Source organism: Ceratotherium simum, chromosome 4 (genome assembly GCF_057802395.1).
Source record: "Ceratotherium simum simum isolate JZ-2026a chromosome 4, ASM5780239v1, whole genome shotgun sequence".
Taxonomy (NCBI): domain Eukaryota; kingdom Metazoa; phylum Chordata; class Mammalia; order Perissodactyla; family Rhinocerotidae; genus Ceratotherium; species Ceratotherium simum.
The window spans coordinates 35,937,501-35,942,685 of NC_141903.1; the positions used below are offsets into that span (position 1 = coordinate 35,937,501).

Consider the following 5,185-nt stretch of genomic DNA (forward strand, 5'->3'; position numbering starts at 1 on the left):
CCTATCTCCAGGGGACCCCCTGCCAATGCCCCTACACTCTTCCCATCACCTTCTGCAGGGGGCTCAGAGGATACAGACTTTATAGCCCTACTCCTGGCTTTCTCAAGCATGGATTGCTGCCTCCATTCTGAGAAGAGTGTGCCTATCCCATCTGTAGGTTCCATTCCCATTGAACATCCCCTACCCCCCAAAGTAAAGAGACATGCCTCCCTCACTCTTAGCCCTAGAGACAGCTGAACACATGGTTGCCCAAGCTTCCTGAAAAAGAGAGGACTAATGATCAAGACACCTAGCCCAGTCCAGGGCATAAGCCTTGTCAATACCTGAGCCCTCAAAGCCCCCTAATGTATCCCTTCACCTCCTGGGCAAACCTGCCTGCTAAGTAGTCACAGCTTCCTTTTTCTCTTAGCAAGGGCCCCATTCTAACCAGCTTAGCTACTTCAGCTCTGGGCTGCCGTTTGCTCTTCCCGCTAAAGAGGAAGAAACAGAGCAGAGCACCCTGGCTACCAAGAGCAAACTGGGGTAGTCCTATGAACCAGCTCCAGAACAATCCATTGACCAACCGTCAGTGGTCCCTGAAATGGCTCCCTGAAGGGAAGGCCCACTCTGAGAGAAATTCAGGCTTTGGGTCCCATAAAGAACTTCCCCTTAGTTTGGGAACATCCTCTAGTACCGCGTAGTACCCTTTCAGTGATGATTTTTTTGCGCTCCCTCCCCTGTCCCCAAGTCTGTCGGGAAGGGGACATAGCAACTGTTGGCGCACTTGCCATGGCTCAAAAATACATGTTTGAAGAAGCGGCGGCTCCTCCGGGCTAGCGCAGTAGCGATCAGGACCCTGGATAGACCCCAGCCCCAAACAGGGACGCAAAGGCTGAGTGGCAGGGTCTCCGCACAGAAGGGGGCGGGGCATTACAGTCGCACTTCTAAGCTGAGGCTAAGATCTGGTGAAGTCTGATCTAGAAGAGCTACTGCTCTTCTTCAAGATTTTACCTTGCACTGAACCAAGCCCTTGTCCCCTCAGGACAGTTCAAAGCAGCAACAAGGCCAATGGGACTGCGATGAGGGGGCACGCGCCTGCCGGTCCCTGCCATTCTTCCCTGCTAATGATCGCTTCCTCCAGGACAGAAAACTAGGGCTCTAAACTGCTCGCCTTCTTGGACCAACTTTGAAGTCTAAGTTTCTTGCCCTCAGTCCCAAACGTTTATGTCCAGGGATTCTGAAGCACTTTGAGTTTGGGAATGCCCTGATTTTCTGAAAAAGTGACTGTCACCATGAACTGAGTTCTTAGTTCCCCAGCGCAGAGGCAACTGATGAAGTTTCTAGACGAAACACAAATTAAATGCACGCTTAAACTGAGAATTTTAAGCTCAAATCAGCAAATGACTGAGACCTGGATCTCACCACATAAATATGTATTTACTTATTTATGCTATTTATTATACATGTATAAAATTTCTGCCATTATATACCAGCTTCTCGCCTACTTTATAAATGTATCTATAAAGCAAATAAGGCTAATAATGCCTTTTCCAAAATAATTCAGTGATAAATTGGATATCTGGCACATACATTTTCACTACTCAAACAAGAGAGTTAATTTCAGCATAAGCCTGTAAGTGTGGGCTTTTGGTCAGACTAGGGGGGTGGGTGGTGAAAGGCGGCTTTCCTTAGGTTATAGAATACAGTAGCCTTAAAAGGCAGTCTGGGAAGAATGAATATTCACTCAGAGAAAAAGTCTTAAAACAGACTTAAAACAAAAAGTTTAGAACCTTAAATAGAATTTCAAAGTTAGATTTGCATCCTAACCTTAAAAATCCATTAGACAATTTGTGGATTTAAAATGACTTATAGCCATTTGTTAATTACCTAAACAATACACTAACTTGGTAAATGAAAAGCCAGTTCGTGTCTATCTGTGTGAATTTGTTATTTTGAAACAAATATTTGTAAAATTAAATTTATAACCAGTACAATGTGGGAAAAAGACAAAGGGAAAACGAAATATATTAATATGCAGGAAAATATCCGTGTTAATGAAAAAAATCATCAAAAAATATTCCCTTTCTCCTCAAAGTTTGCTTACATTTTTAAAATCTGATGTCTGTAGATTTCTTGTGCTCTCTTATTAACACTACACACACATTTTGAAAAGAACAGAGATTGCTTTATTTTTGATCCCACTATCTCTGTCTTTAACAAACTCTTACCAACAAAAAATTGTTCACAAATGAAACAGACATTAGGCAGAACAAGAAAGAAAAAAGCCTCAATTTTCCTTAGCCTGAACTACAGGCGATTCTGAAATAGTCTACTTCAGCTTTGGTTGTTAAAAGTAAAAATTAATACACACATTTATAAAATAAACTTGGAGAGAGGGAATCTACCTCTGGGTAATAAACCATAAATCCTTGTGATTATGGAGTTCCCAATAGAAACAATATGCTGATTAATATTTCACAAAATCACAGATTTCCAAAATAAAAGAGAACATTAGAACTTGTGTTTTCAAGTGCTACTTAGGTTAAATGCCTGTCTTAAACCAGACAATTATCTTCAATACCCAAATCATTAAAACTAACTGGAATGCTGTACTGCAAGTGTTCAAAGTGGAGGAATTACCTTAAGGGAAACTGTTAAGTAAATCTTAACATTTAACAACAACAACAAAGACAAATAGTAATAGTATTTCACCAATCATTTTTAAAAAGCGTATCCCCTTTCTATATCTCACCTAATATTTAAAATTATGCCTCTTCAATGCTATTTTAATGTTTAGGGTTAAAGATATGAATTAAACATTTAAAATCTGAAGAGAACAATCCATATGATACAATCCTCGCATTTCACAAAATGTTTTCATTTTAAGCATTTGCAGAAGAGTTAAATAAACGTAGCACACATTCTAAATTCGATAAAAGATTCAGAGAACCCGACATTTTATGTACCCAAAAGGTCCAAACAGAACCGATGCAAATGTCAATAGCTCTCTCTCTTCCGGCTGATACTTAAAAATGGTTTTACTAGTACCCAAAAGAATGAAATCAGCAACTCTCTCCACACTCTAGTCAACACTCCAATTTCCAAAGCCTCAATTCACAAACGCCAGTTTGGAAGGCGAGCAGTAGGGGTCTTGAAGGAATAAAAAAATTCCTTTTCTCCACTGACAGTCTACCAAAAGATGTCAAACCAAATTCAGCCTATAGTAAAGCACTGGGACCTCTCTTCCAAGGACACGGGACACAAGCATAGACACCGCTGCAAAAAGCTGTCCAAAAGCGCCTGACCCGACAGAAACGTAAGGGGCCCAGAAAAGAACGAATTGGAACCATCAAAAGGGTCCCGCAGAGACAGCGGAAATGAAAGTGGCATTTACAGGGGAGACAACAACGAACCAAAGAAAGTTGCCCCAGCCGGACTCTTGGGCCTTTCTCTATCCAAGTTTAAGCTCAAGGCAGATGTACCTGTGGGGGTCCTTTCCCCTACAGACATCTCATCCGCCTCCGGGACCCACTGTCGCCCAAAGGGAAGACCCTCCAGCTTCACATCCGTTCCATTTGCTCCCGAACAAACGCAGAGGAGGCTGTTGAGCTGACCTAGCTCTGTGGGGCAGCAAAATGCCTTGTTCCGGCCACCCATTCTTGGGCCTGGCTTCATCTGCGATGTCAGCACCAATGTATTATTTTTTATTTTTACAACGCATCCTGGGCGGGTGTATGCATTGCAGGGGGGTTGGACAGAGGAGAGGAGAGGTTGGTAGCGGAACCTAGAACCCTCCTTCGTCTCCCCTTCTGCCAGGGTTGCTGTGCAGGGAGTGTCGGCCACGTTTGGCGCACTGTCCCAGGCCCCGGGCGAAGGCGGCCAAGGGAAATGGAGCTTTGGAATTGCTAAGCAAACGGCACTACTGGTGGTCTCCAGCGCCTGCGGAGGTGGGATTGTCTTTTTTTTTTTTTAAGGGGCGTGTGATTTTGTTTTCTGGGGGTAGGAGTTCGTTTATTCGTTCGTGCGCTACAGGGTGGGGGGGCGTTGCTGCACTGCCAGAGTCCCCGGAGGGAGGGTGCGGGGATGTCTACAAAGGTACAGTAATTATTCCTGGGGCATAAGAAGGCAATTAGAGGGGACAGGGTGGGCAGCACTTCGAGCTGTGGCAGTGGCAGCAGGGAAGGTCGCGAGGGGCTTACCCGGGCGGGCGGGCGCTGTCCTGCCGCAGGTGAGGGAGGGCGCGGGCTGGAGGGAGGGAGGGCGCGCGCTAGGCAGGCGCTAGGCAGGCGCGAGGAAAGGGGGAGGGGAGGAGGGCGCGCGCGCGCACACCTGTCCTGGACAGCGGCGCTAGCCGAGCTGCGCCTCACTCGGGCTCTGCCGGCTGAGGAGGGAGGAGGGCGGGCTGGCAGGCGGGGGCGGGACGCCGAGGGGAGGAGGAGGAGGCGGCTCGGACGGCTGGCTCGGCTCTCGCTCGTTCTCCCTCCCGCGGGCAAGTCCGGCTCACACCCTGCTTCTCTCGCTCACTCACAGCCCCCTTGGCTCTCCCTCCTCCTCCTCCTTCCCCTGCGGGATCCGCTCGCCGCCGCCGCCGCTGCCGACGGCAAGTCGTGGCAGCCAGACGTCGGCGCGTAACCCGGCGCTCCGTGCGTGACTCCGGGCGACGTCAGCGCGCGCTCCGCGCTACCCACCATCTCCCCCCCGTCCTCCCCCCGTGGCTCGCGCCCTCCGCCCTCGCGTCCCTCCGTTTCAGTTGCCGCGGCGGCGGCCGCCGAGCGCGCTCCCTCCGCCCCCATCTCGCGCGTGCGCGCGCCCTCCGCCGTTGGCGCGTCAACAGCCCCGCGGCCCAGGCCTTCAAGCGCGTCTGAGGAGGGGGCTCCCTGCGGCCTCTTTGCCCGCACTTCCTCCACCCTTCGCCCGTAGCGCCCCCGGGAGGACTTATTCCTCGTTGGGCTTTGAAGGCCGAAGCCAGACTTAGGCTGGGATAGAACCCAGTAGGGCCTGCGTCAGCTCCAAGTTAGGGCCCTCAGCGTCGTTGTCAGTGCCTCTACCACCTCGTCACCCTCCTCCCCGCCCTCATCTCTCAGGAGGCAGTGGGTCTTACATCTCCCAGGAGGGTCTCACCTTGGTCTTCAGACGCCTGCCGAGAGGGGCTAGAAGGGCAGAATTAGCATAAAGAAGAAAGAGGCTAGACCACGTTTACGCTCTA

General features: G+C 49.2%; 1 protein-coding gene across 1 annotated transcript in view; it reads right to left on the reverse strand.

The window, feature by feature from the left end:
- The window catches only part of PURA (purine rich element binding protein A), a 9,432-nt gene extending 4,759 nt beyond the window's left edge, over positions 1 to 4,673 (reverse strand). The window contains exon 1 of the mRNA XM_004420512.3: positions 4,179 to 4,673. The gene's annotated coding sequence lies outside the window, so the exon portion shown is untranslated. The remainder of the gene's footprint in view (positions 1 to 4,178) is intronic.
- Between the last annotated feature and the right edge of the window lie 512 nt (positions 4,674 to 5,185).